Consider the following 14,608-nt stretch of genomic DNA (forward strand, 5'->3'; position numbering starts at 1 on the left):
ATCTATGGTCCTATGATCCACAGAACGGCACAGCTGGCATTTTATCTTTTGTTGGCGAATTCTAAAAGGGAAATAATTAAGATCAATATGGCTGGTAATACCAAACATACAAAGAAGATGTCAATACTCAGAGTTACTGTATTCAGAGAAACAGGCATTTATTATCATATTCATTCATTTATAAAGATTTATAAACTGATCAACTACTTCCCAGGTATGATAAGATTTGACACCATGTGGGCACTAGGAAAAAAAGAAAAAAAGAGAAATGTAGAAGAAAAAAGAATGGATTGTGTAATAGTTTGTCCCATGTTTGAACATCATGCTACGTTTGTCCAGGAATACAATGCAACTTCAGAAAGGAAGGCTGCAATTGAACAATCTTAACATGTACAGGCATTTCAAATGCCTGGAAAGATGCCTGCCCATCATCCTTGAATAGAAAATTATACCATTAAGAAGCTGGCTATGTCCAATATTGAGACAATTATGAAAATGGCCTTGAAGAAGGTATTTAACACCATTAGGCAAACACCACCTTAGGCTAAAAGGGAAGAGCAAATGACAAAGAAACTCAAAACTGACCCCCCCTTGATTCTTTTTGGTATAAGGACATTTTACTCTGTATAATTCACTATGTAGAAAAAGCTTGGAAGAAAGCTCAAATGACTTATTTCTGAACTTACTAGATTTATTTGTTTACAAAGCCACTTTCTTTAGTCCATTCTTCCCACCTCATCTCTGTGGAATGAGTTTTATCTTTTAAAATAAGATGCCACAAAATGGAGCACACAACAGCAAGACTGAATCTTGTAAATGAAGTGATTATGAATCTCCATCTAGTTGTTGTGCTGGTACCAATTACATATAGCAAAATCAAAGGAGCATTTGCATTATGGTATGTGAACTCCTTTCTATGTCTAGATACTATTTAGATACTGCATTGCAGGTTAATTATACTTTAAATTTTGTAGTAGAATTAGCCCCACCCCTGAACAAAATTCTAGACTGCTTATTTAATTCTTCCCAAATTTATAGTTAAGGACATGTGTAAAATTATATCAACCAAGCACAACATTATCCAGCCAACATAAATGCCAATATGCCTTGTATACAATCTCATGCCTTTACTTGAAAACATAATTGGAAATAAATATATTAGTAAACATGTGCCAAATGAATGCTCGGGGTGGGGGTGGGGGTCTACTGCTCTTAATATCAGCTTTGGTAAATCTTAAAATTGTCTCTGATTGTCAGATCTCTGGGGTAAAACAAGTCTATATTATGGCCTACATGGAAACATATTTCTTGTAGATGGAAGCTAAACAAACTAGGAAAAGCAAGTGCTCATAGAAACTAACCATTTATGGCTTCCCAGCTGTGAAAATCACTAACCATCCAGACTGAGGAGCATCCATGTAAAAAATAATAATAATAGAGACTGTTATTTCAATGGCATGGACTCAAATTATGCAGAAAGCTGCACCATTTATGTAAGAGAAGCTTGTTGTTTGTTTTGGCAGGCTGAAAAGCTGGAGCACATGATCAGCAAGAATTCCACCTCTTGGCTCATTATTGCAAGCACAATGTGATGCTGGGATTAAGGTGTTTTACCACCCAAAGGTGCTATCACCAGTTCAGGCTCTCTGCTTCTTCCTCATTCTGCTGTCTTCTCATTTGGAGTGTTTTCAAACTGGGCTTTTCTTGGAGGTCAACCCAGCTGATCCTGGTTGTGAGTTAGCCCAAACTTTTTCAACCTGGCACCCTTCAGATATATTGAAGGATAAGTCATTAAATTCTCAATTCTCAGCTAGAAAGTAACAGCTTGAGGAGTCCTGAACTGGCCTCATTAATGGATCTAGAACCCTTTCCATACTAAAGCAGCTAAAGCAGTTTCTCTAACCTACCTATATCCTGTAACAGGATATACTGTATTTTTCTGAGAGAACTTCCTGTGGAGAACCCTAAGAACATTAAGCTTTCTGAAAGGATGGAGCAGTGCAAGGCTCACCTGTGAAATCCATAGGGGGGAAAAACAGGTGATAGATTTCCATGAACTGTCAGACTGAGTGGGAAGGGAACTGTTTTCTGGAACAATTACATATCTTGTGATAAAATTTATATCTCTATATAGGTGGGGAACAAATTGGGAGATGGGAGCATGTACACTTTTTCTAGTGTACCCCTTCTTCCATAGTTTTCCTAGTAAAGATAATTATGATATACAATCCTCAGTCAAGCTGAACTTACACACACACACACACACAAAAAAAAACACTACCACATACCACAAGACCAGTCTGTCTCTTGGGAGTTCTCAGACATTCCACTAAAGGACTTCTCCTTTTGTTTTAGCTCCAAGAAAAATAATACTTTTTATATTCCTGTCCAAAGTCAACATGGTAGCTCATTAAAAAGGCCTTTGTCGAATTTTATTCTAAGCTGTATGCAAGGGATAAAAGTCAAGGTTTAGACATAGATAGTTATTTGCAAGGAGTGAATATCCCGGTGCTCACGCAAGAACAATGGGAAGAGATGAACCAATTGATAACTACTGAAGAAATTATTCTAGTAATTAAACAATTAAAAGTAGGTAAGGCACCTGGGACAGATGGATTGACTGCTACTTATTATAAAAATTTACAATTAGGGATGGTGGAACCTTTAAAAGAATTGTTTAGAACAATTCAAGATACATTCAAGAGAGGTTCTGCCATCATGGAAAACTGCATTTATAACGTTGATTCCAAAGGAAGATCAAGATCCTATACAAACTAAAAATTACAGACCTATATCATTGTTAAATACTGATTACAAGATATTTGCAAAACTTTTAGCAAATAGATTGATGAAGGTTATGCAACAAATGATTCATATTGATCAAACAGGATTTATAAGCGGTAGGCAAATGAAAAATAATGTGAGACATATTGTAAATGTATTAGAATATTTAGAAAGAAATAACCAAGTCCCTGCAGCGCTGATATTTCTGGATGCTGAAAAAGCTTTTGATCAATTGGATTGGCAATTCTTATTTAAAGTGTTAGAGAAGATGCAGTTTGGGGATAAGTTTTTACAACCTATCAGGGCTATATATCAAAAACAAACAGCACAAATAATAATTAATGGTAGGTTATCAGAAGCTTGTAAAATTGAAAAGGGTACAAGACAGGGATGTCCACTGTCGCCATTGTTGTTTGTTTTAACATTGGAAATATTATTGATTAAAATACGTGATTCAAATACAAGGGAATTAAAATAAAAGATCAAGACTATGGATTGACAGCGTTTGCAGATGACTTGGATATATTAAGGATATATTAAGGATATTAAGGATATATATTAAGGATATATTAAGTCAACCAATTCAATCAGTTATAGATTTAATGGAAATAATTTTACAATATGGACAAGTTTCTGGATTCAAGGTAAACAGACAAAAAACTAAGATATTGTCTAAAAATATGACCATAGAACAACAGGTAGCCTTACAAAAACTAACGGGATTTGAAATAGTTAAAAAGGTTAAATATTTGGGGGTACATCTTTCAGCTTCAAAAACTAAATTATATAAGAATAATTATGAATTCTTGTGGTTAAAAATACAAAAACAGCTAGATAGTTGGAGAAAATTACAACTGTCTTTACTGGGAAGAATTGCAGCTGTGAAAATGAATGTTTTACCTAAATTTTTATTTTTATTTCAAATGATACCTGTACTTAAAAAAGATTCAAATTTGGAGGAATGGCAGAGAGGTATTAATAAATTTATTTGGGCAGGGAAGAGACTGAGAGTTAAACTTAAGATATTGCAAGATGTACGTGAAAGAGGTGGTCTCAAAGTGCCCAATCTTAAATTATATTATGAGGTGGCAGTATTATCGTCAATTAGTGATTGGTTTAATTTAACACAAAGGAGTTTATTGAATATTGAAGGGTGTGATTTGTTATATGGTTGGCATGCTTATTTATTGTATGACAAAAAAGTGGACAAAGTTTTTAAAACACTTATATTAAGGTCTGCCATGTTGAGAGTTTGGAAAAAATATCAATACAAGTTGAATTATAAAATTCCTATTTGGGCAATACCTAAACATGCAATAGAAAATATAAATGTTGGATTTAAACATGATGTGATAACATATAAAGAAATTCTTAGATTGGAAAAGAATGAATGGCAATTGAAGTCTTTTAATATTATAGAAGAAAAAATAGTACAAACTTGGTTTCAGTATGGGCAGTTACAGGCCAGATGGAAAGAAGTTTAGAAAATTGGCATTTCAATATCAGATGGGAATTTTGTAAAGCAAATTAGAGATCAAAGTAGAGTGCATATAAGAAGGATATATAATGCATTGATAGAAATTGACTCAGAAGCGGAACTGGTTAAGGATTGTATGATAAAATGGGCCCAGAATTTTCAAGAACCAATAATAATGGATACTTGGGAGAAAATATGGGTTAGGAATGTTAAATTTACACAGGCACAAAACTTAAGGGAGAATTTTTACAAAATGTTTTACAGATGGCATTTAGATCCCAAAAAATTAGCATGTATGTATCCAAATTGTCAACCAAAATATTGGAGATGTGGTTGTGATGATGCAATGTATTATCATGTATGGTGGACTTGTAAAAAAGTTAAAGCTTTTTGGATCAAAATTTGGTGGAACATGTAGAAGATCTTTAAGAAAAAGATAAGATTTTCACCACAATTGACTTCCGGTGGCGGCACGGCGCCGGAGACAGCCTTTTCGGGCTGCCCGCGGCTCAGCTGTGTAGTTTTCACCCGAAACAGCGCCGATCAGCTGTTCGGGTGAATTTGAAGCCCCCTCCTCGGGAGAAGAGGAGGGGGTGAGGCCCCAGGTAGGGGTCGAGTTCTCCGGGGCTGCCTGAGTTTAAAGCTTGGGCGGCTGAAGGATCGAACTCCCCCGTAGCCTGGGTTGCTCCCAGCTGGTCAGCGTCTCTGCTCCGGATTTCTTGGAGCAGAGCCAGGCGTTTGCGACCACCCCTGCCAGAAGGAAGGACTCTGGAACAAAAGGAGCAGGCAGAGCAGTACAAGAGGAAAAGGTGAAGAGGATCTTTATTTTTACTCTCGAGCTTAATGGACTTTTTAAACTTAAAGTGAAAGTGCGTCATAAGTGAAAGTGAAAGATGGCGGCTAAACCTCCCTCAAAAACTCTTCGGAGTGCTGGAACTTCTCCGGTGCAACAGACATCTTCCTCCTGCTGCATTGACATCGAAGGACTTACAAGATGCCCTTGAAAAGCATGCCCAGGTAATTTTAGAAACACTGGGTGATAAATTGGCAAAGGTGGAGGAGAAATTGGAAAAAATGGAGGAGAGAATAGAAGAGAGGATGGAAGAGAAATTTAGTGTGATGAGGGTAGACATTTTGTCTACAGTGGAAAGTGTGGCTGAATGTGTGCAAGGCTTGGAAGAAAAAGTGGAAGATTTGACTCAAAAAAATGCTGTATTAGAAGTAAAGGTATTGGAGAATGAAGATTTAAGAGACAAAATGGATAGAGAGTTAAGCCTTGTTCAGTTTCACCAGATGCAGTTTGCTGTTAGAATCAGAGGTTTAAAAGAAAATATTAAAGAAGACTTAAAGCAGTTGATTTCTGAAGCTTTGGAAGCAGTATTGGGTCAGCCAGCATCTGAAATAAAGGGATGCATGGATAAAGCTTTTCGTGTAAACTCATGGATTGCCAGACAGAGGAAGTTACTTAGAGATGTGGTGGTTTATTTTACAAAGAGAGAAATTAGAGATGAAGTTATTCAAGCTGCCTATGATACTAAAGTAGTGGTTGCTGACCAAGAAGTTTTGGTTTTAAAGGAAATTCCTCCAAAGATTTTAAGGAGAAGAAAGGACTTTGCATTTCTTGTGCAGGAACTTAAGCAACGTGATATAAGGTTCAGATGGGAGATCCCAGTTGGGCTGGTGGCGATGCATGAAGGTAAAAGATATCGTCTGGTGACTGTGGCACAGGCGCGTGATTTCTATAATAATGTTTTAAAAGCAACCCCACTATCACTTCTGGAAGCGGCAAAGGGATTTGGTGAAGAAAAACCTCATGAAGTTGAAGATGGTCAGACAGAGGAGGATGGTGCTGGAGGGGATCAAACTACAACTTTGTTGGCTGATGTTGGAGAGCTGAGGGTGACGCGTGCTGCTTTAAAAAGAGCAAAATGAATAAAAGAACAAGACCAGCAGAAGTTTATGGAACTTTCAAAGCGCACTTACAGCGAGGCAGTGGGAGGAGCACGGCCTAAAGGAGACAGGGCCATTGAAGAGGTGCTCCAAAAGCTTCGGGGCGATAAGTATGGCGACTAAATTCTTAACTTGGAATGTCAATGGATTAAACTCGCCTCAGAAGAGAAAGAAAGTTTTTCAATATTTAAAACAATTTAAGACTGATGTTATTTGCTTGCAAGAAATGCATATTAGGGCTATGGACCAAAAGTTTTTACTGAATTCAAGATTGGGTACGCAATTTGTTGCCTCTGCAATGAATAAGAAAAACGGAGTGGTTGTTTATGTTAAAAGTGCTATAACAGCGGACTTAATTGAAGCAGACAAGCATGGAAGATATGTAATGATAGATTTGTTGCTAGAAGGTAAAAAAACGCTTTTAGTTTGACTGTATGCTCCTAATCAACAACAACAACAGGCTGACTTTTTTAGCTTACTTCATACAAAACTCACTCAGTTGGATTACAAATCGTTTATTTTTATGGGGGATTGGAATGGCGTTTTGGACGTACAGATGGATAAGGCTGGTTTTTTTAAGCGTATTCCGTGTCATGCCAGACTGCCTAAGTCTTTTTTTGAAATGAAGGATGATCTGGAATTGCGAGACATTTGGCGTGACACACATCCGCATGAAAAGGACTATACTTTTTTTTCTGATAGACACCAATCTTTTTCTAGGATTGACTTTATTTTGCTGACTAATAATTTTTTTTCTAGGATTAAGAAGGTAAAGATTTGTGCAAGAGCTATTTCTGACCATAGCCCAGTATGGTTAGAGATTAATAATGACAACAGAGATAGGCGCTCATGGCGCGTAAATGAGAATTTGTTTAGAAACCAGAAAAATGTGGAAGAGTGTAAACAGCGAATGAAGGATTTTTTTGAAATTAATATGAATAAGGATACTTCTATGGATATGGTTTGGGATGCTAGCAAGGCCTATATGAGAGGCGTGTTGATATATATGAATAACAAACATAGACGTACTTTGGAAGCTAGAAGGAAAGAATTGGAGAATGAAATTAAGGAAAAAGAGAATGCTTTGATTTTGAATCCATTGGATGTGAAGATTAAGGAGGCTATCAAGCTATTAAGAGGACAATTTGATAAATTAATGGCTGATCAAGTGGCAACCAATTTGAGGTTTGCCAGGCATAATACTTTTTGCAATGCCAATAAGCCAGGTAGATGGCTAGCTTATAGACTAAGGAAAAAGCTGAGGGCTTCTAATATAGATAAAATTGAACATAAGGGGAAGGTAGTGTTTCAACAGGATCTTATTAAGGAAGCCTTTGTGGACTTTTATTCTAAACTATATGCTAAGGAGAAAATTAATGAAAAAGACATTGATGAATATTTGGAGAATGCTAGCATCCCGGTTCTTACACAAGTACAAAAAGAGGAGATTAATCAATTGATTACAGAAGAAGAAATATTTACAGCAATTAAGGAGTTGAAGGTCGATAAAGCGCCAGGTACGGATGGTTTGACTGCGGCCTACTACAAAAATTTACAATTAAAGATGGTTAAACCGTTAAAGGAATTGTTCCAGACAATCCAGAGAGGGGGAAAGGTGCCTCCATCTTGGAGAACTGCCTTTATTTCTCTGATTCCGAAGGAAGACCAAGATGCTACTCAAGTAAAGAACTATAGACCAATATCACTATTAAATACAGATTACAAGATATTTGCTAAGGTGCTGGCTAATAGATTGATGAGGGTTCTGCAACGGGTGATTCATGGGGATCAAACTGGGTTTATTAGTGGTAGGCAAATGAAAAATAATGGGAGGCATATAGTTGATGTGTTGGAATTTTTGGAAAGGAACAACCAGATCCCTGCGGCGCTAATTTTTTTAGATGCTGAAAAAGCTTTTGATCAACTGAATTGGCAATTTTTGATGAAAGTTTTAGATAAAATGAATTTTGGGGATAAATTTCTGCAACCAATTAGGGCATTATATCAAAAACAAACAGCTTGAATAATAGTTAACAATAGTTTGTCAGAAGTATGTAATATTGAGAAGGGTACAAGGCAAGGGTGCCCGCTATCGCCTTTGTTGTTTGTGTTAACATTGGAGATATTATTGGTAAAAATACGAAATTCGGAAAGAATTAAGGGTATACAGATTAGAGATCAGGATTATAGATTGAGAGCGTTCGCAGACGATCTGGTTGTTACAGTGACCCAGCCGGAGAGCTCCGTTGTGGACCTGATGGAGATAATAATGCAATATGGGAAGGTTTCTGGATTTAAAGTTAATGTACAAAAAACTAAAATCTTGGCCAAAAACATGACAGTATTGCAAAAGGCCCTTTTAGAAGGGCTAACTGGATTTGAGATTGTCAAAAGGGTCAAATATTTGGGGGTGCTTTTGTCGCCCTCTAATACAAAATTATATAAAAATAATTATGAAAAATTATGGGGAAAAATCCAAAAAGAAATGGAGAGTTGGGAAAAATTGCAATTGTCTTTGTTGGGGCGAATCGCAGCAGTAAAAATGAATGTCCTGCCTAAATTTTTATTTTTATTTCAAATGATACCGGTTCTTAAGAAAGATTCTAATTTGGAGGAATGGCAGAGAGGTATCAATAAATTTGTTTGGGCAGGGAAAAGGCCACGAGTTAAACTCAAGATTATGCAGGATACTCGTGAAAGAGGTGGTCTTAAAATGCCCAATCTTAAATTATATTATGAAGCTGCTGCGTTAGCAGGAATAAGTGATTGGATTAATTTGACACAAGAGAGATTATTAAATCTTGAGGGCCACGACTTGATATTTGGCTGGCATGCATATTTGCTATATGATAAGAAGGTAGATAATGTGTTTAGAGTGCATATTTTAAGACAGGCATTGCTGAGAGTGTGGAAGAAGTACAGACATAAGTTAGACTGTAAGATACCATTGTGGGCAATTCCAAAACATGCAATAGAAAATATACATGCTGGTTTTAAACATGATGTGACTACGTACAAGGAGATTCTAAGCTTGGAAAGAAATGTCTGGTGTTTGAAATCATATAGTCTCTTGCGAGATGAGAAGATTGTTCAGAATTGGTTTCAATATACTCAGCTACGGGCCAGGTGGAAAGAAGATCAGAAAAATGGTTTTACAATGACTGATGAAAATCTGATAAAGCAAATCAGAAATCAGGGTTCAGCACATATTAAACGGATATATCTTGCATTGATAGAGATTGACTCAGAAACAGAACTTGTTAAGGATTGTATGATAAAATGGGCCCAAAATATTCAAGAAGTTATTACAATGGACACGTGGGAAAAGATTTGGGTGAGGAACGTAAAATTTACACAAGCTCAAAATCTAAGAGAGAACTTTTATAAAATGTTTTATAGATGGCATTTAGATCCTAAAAAGCTTGCAAGTATGTATCCGAATTATCAACCAAAATGTTGGAGGTGTGGCGATGAAGATGCAACATATTTTCATGTATGGTGGACTTGTAAAAATGTTAAGGCTTTCTGGATAAAAATTTGGTGGAATATGCAGAAGATTTTCAAGCAAAGGATAAAGTTTTGCCCGCAACTCTTCTTGTTGGGTATAATCACAGATGCTACGGTTGTGGACACTAAGTTGATGTTGAATTTAATTACGGCAGCAAGACTTTTAATAGGTCAGTATTGGAAGAAAGAGGAACTGCCGACCATAGAAGAATGGACTTTAAAGGTTTCCGACCTGGCAGAGATGGCAAAGATCTCGGCTTATTTGAAAGATCACTCGCAAGAACGTTATATTATGGAATGGAGAAAATGGATTGAGTATATCCAGAACAAATATAGGGTTAAGAAGTTTCATGTAGCATTTGAATAAGTCTTCCTTCTCTTTCCTTTTTTTATTTTTTTATTTTTCTTTTTTTCTTTATATATATTTAATATCATTAAGGTTTGTATTATCCTATATAAGCTAGAGAGTGATGGATTTTAGAATTTATGGTTGTTAGTATATGGTTGTTTATGATTGTTTTTTTTTATACCTTGTATTTAGCTCTGGGAAGTCGGGGGGGAGGGGGGGAGGGAGAGGGGGGGAGGGAGAGGGGAGGGGGAGGGGGGGAGGGAGAGGGGAGGGGGAGGGGGGATTGTTAAAGATAAACTGTATGTTAAAACTTTTCAATTAAAAAAAAAGATTTTCACCACAATTGTTTTTGTTGGGTATTATCACTGACTGTACTGCGATAGAAACTAAATTGATGCTGAACTTAATAACAGCTGCAAAACATTTGGTAGCACAATACTGGAAGAAGGAGGATCTGCCTACTATAGAAGAATGGACTTTGAAAGTTTCGAACCTGGCAGAAATGGCCAAAATCTCAGCATATGTGAAAGATCACTTGCAACAAAGATATATAGCAGAATGGAGAAGATGGATTGATTTTATTCAGAATAAATATGGGACTATAAAGTATCATTTAGCATATGAATAGTTATTAGTTATTATAATTAGAGGATATATTATATATCTTTTCTATGGCTAAAGAGAGTTAAAGTGCGACAGAATTTAAAGAGTAATTATAGTAATTAGATTATTTTAGAGTAAGATTGTATGATGTAATACCCTGTATTCAGCTCTGGGAAGTCGGGGTGTGTGTGTTGGGAAGGGCGGGAAGTGGAGGGGGTAGGGGGAGATGGGGTATATGTTCTAAAAATGTATTTTAAAACTTTTTAATAAAAAAAACAAAGTCAACATGGTAGCTAATTTTCTAGACTCAAAAGGAATTAAGTGAACTTTTAAAAGAAATACAAAGAGATTAAGGGAAGAAGAGGAAAATCATGCAGAATTCAAATTAAATCAATTCAAATTATGTTATGTTTTGTGTAAAATATCTGTTCAGAGTCATCATTTTATGAAGTTTTTCCAAAGAGCACAACAATGACATGTTGTGATCAGAGTTCACTAGTATCCAGGGCCAGTCCTACCATTAAGCAAATGAAAGAACTAACTTGAGCATGCAGATTCTAGCAAACAAAAAACAGTCTGTCTTGCATCTGCTGAGTAAGGTTAGTATCATGGTAGAAGATGCTCTTCAGTTACCTGTGTTGGAGTAAATTTCAGGTGATCACTATTAACATCAGGCTGGGCAACAATATTTCTTGCAACTGCTGTGTCTATTTGCATACCTGTGTCTATTTTCAGCATAACAGTTGCCCAACATGGTGACTTTCAGAGGTTTAACCTCCCCATCCCCAACCTATTAGCATAAGCAGGAAGTTTAGCTATTTGGACAATGAATACATAGCCTGGTCTTAAAGTAACATCCTTCATTGCCCAATATTTCTTGTGTTTGGTTTGGAATGAGTGGGTTGTGTGCTATTCAATACAGTACATGCACTGAGCTTATGATCCTATTCTTCTCTATAAATCAAAACATGTGTCTGTTTTAAAATGTGTGTCTTTCATGGCCAACCAACAGAAATGTTCATCATTGCAAGTATGTCCCATCATAAAACAGTTTTAATGTATGCTACATGCTTATACCATTGTGCTGCTGGTGATAAAGGATGTTTTCTTTTGCTGACACTGTACTTCAAGCCCCATGGAAGTGATTTCCTCCCTTATGATTGCTGTTTGAATAACATTTCCACAACTTAAAATGTGCACTGCAAGCATACTGGATATTTTTTAGAGTTGGATCGGACAGGGGAAAAACTTGGCTGCAGTTGGAAAGAATTTGAACAGATGTTTCCAAGCAAAGATACAAGTACTTTCTTGTCTTAAGGGCATTCCCTTGGGTGAGACAAGGATAAAAGACCAATAGTCAGCTTTTGCATTGTAATTATAAAAGGAATACTCAGGTTGCAGACCTAAGTAACCCCTGCTGTTACTTAGAATTTACGTGACATAGAATAGTGAAAACTGCTTCACATTTAATTTTTGTACATTGTTGATTTCTGGCCTTCCAAGGAATTCCCAATGTGATATACAACATAAAAATTAGAAATATATTGAAAACAGAAATTCAATTTAAATAAAATATAACAGCAACATTCTAAAACATGATACCTTTCAGCAGCTTAAAACTGCAGGCTGTTTTAATAAAGAGGAAAGTGTGAGAACAAAACAGCAAAATATTGACAAATCATACTGATAGTGCTCAGTTTAGAACCATTTGTTTAGTGACTATTTAAAATGATAATGGCACTGAAAAAGTGACTCATGACTGGTCCTCACTGTGGTGATTATCCCCATAGTCATACCATCAGAATTTGAGCACTTGGCAACCAATATGTATGCATGACAGTCAGACAGGATCACATGATTACCATTTGCAATCCTCTTGGCCATCTTCTGACAAGAAAAGTCAATGGGGGAAGCTAGATTTATCTTTCTCTTATTTACATCTGAGACACTAGATTGCCATCAGTTTGGATCAGTGTAATAGCAAAAGAATGCTATCAAACTAGGGCTGATCTCAAATGTTCCTTTCAGCTTGATGATCTTAGAAAATGGAATTGGAAAGTACTTTATTTTGTTTTCTTTCTTAACTTATAACCTGTTTTTCTCCAGGAGGCTCAGTTATGGTCACCCAAGCTTTCCCAACTTCAGTTTTGCCACCACTACCAACTATGAGATACTTGAGCTGAGAGATAATTACAGACTTCAAATCACCAAATGACCTTCAAAAGCTGAAGGTAGACTTGCACCTATATCTCCCCAGACCTACTCCAACACCTTAACCTTTACTCTACACTGACTTCAGCCACCAAGACCTGAAAAACTGTACTGAAATAATTGGTGGAAGATTTTTAATGAACAAAAATTAGATCTGCAATGAAATGTTGGAAGGTAGCAAATAAATACAGAGCTCTAGAGGTGTATTATATGTACAGGAGTAGTAGTAACAATAGCATAACAGTATAGTATAATGTGAAAACAAGGAATAAACATTTGCAAAGGAAAGAAGGATCTGTGAATATCATGGAAAAAATAATTAAAACCAAGCATAGCTACAGAAATAAAAGTTATGCTTTACCCAAAAGTATATGCTATCTCTGCCACATCTCTGGTTATTCAGTTGCAGAAAACACCAAGGTACATTTTAAGAAATATGTATCTTGAAGAAACATATATATTTGAGCACTGAAAGGGAACAGATTGTTTTTCTTCTGCTGCTCATCTGCTTTCACTATCTTCTTGTCAAAAACAATAAAGAAGGGACATCTAGGTTTTCTTCTCCATGGTTTACAGCAGCTTGACCCAATATTATAGGTCAAAATTGATCAGAATGAAATAAGTTAGGAGACTATTTCATTTCTCATGGGCTTGGTTTCAATCAAAGACTCCATTGTTGCTTTTGAAAAAAAAAGCCGTGTTGACTATTCCAATCCTTAAATCCTTGCAACAACAATTTTATTTTGGCAGGGAAGTTGGTTTGATAGTATTTTAGAGATTTAAGAAACAACTTCTCCAGTCTGCTTTAGTCAGAGCAGGTTGGTGGTCTTTTAGAATAGGAGTTGGGAAAAGAAAGGGTTTATATATTATACTAAGCTTAGTTCACTTAATTTGGTTCACTGAATAAACCACAAAAAGTCGGGATCACATAACCCACTAAGCCATAAATCTTGCTTTTCAAAATACAAAGCCTGGGTGCATATACAGTATAAACTAAACTAAAAGCAAACAAACCATATTATGACCTAATATGATATGTTAACCCATCTGGTGAATAGAAAATGACATGCTTTTGTAATTTAATTGCTCTAAAGATTGAAAAATTGTTGATTGTTGAATTTCAAAGCAGATACTACTTCTTCTTGTTAGTCCTTGATTAAAAACTCTACTCTTAGTGACTTCTAACTTATTATGTCACTGAAAAACTAATTTTATGATTGGTCCTCAAAGTTATGCCCATTGTAGTGTTCCCATGGTCACATAATTGCCATTCAAACATTTTGTAATTGGCATGCATTTAGGATTGTTGCAGCATCCTAGTTATGTGTTGCCATTTGTGAGCTTCACAGCTGGCTTCAGACAATCAATGGAAGAAGCTGGCAAAGAATTGCAAAGTGCAGTCATGTGATGTCATGCTTAATGATTGTGGGTGATTTGCTTAAAACTACAGTGGAATTGTACTGTAAGTCTGGCAGACATGTGATGGTTTGCTTAATAATCACATTGCTTAGTGATGGATATTGATGGTACCAATTGCAGTTGTAATCAAGATCAACCTGTATTCACTTTGTGATCCCTATAGTTAATGAGGACTTTAGGGAACAGGAAAGACACAAGATTGAGGGAATCCCAAATCTTGGTATCTGGGAGAGCTGTTAACTAAATCACCAGGAGTAACTTTAGGATTAAATTCTGGATCAGACGGGATAGTTGTACATGTGTACTTA

This window comes from Vipera ursinii (genome assembly GCF_947247035.1).
Source record: "Vipera ursinii genome assembly, chromosome: Z".
Lineage (NCBI taxonomy): Eukaryota > Metazoa > Chordata > Lepidosauria > Squamata > Viperidae > Vipera > Vipera ursinii.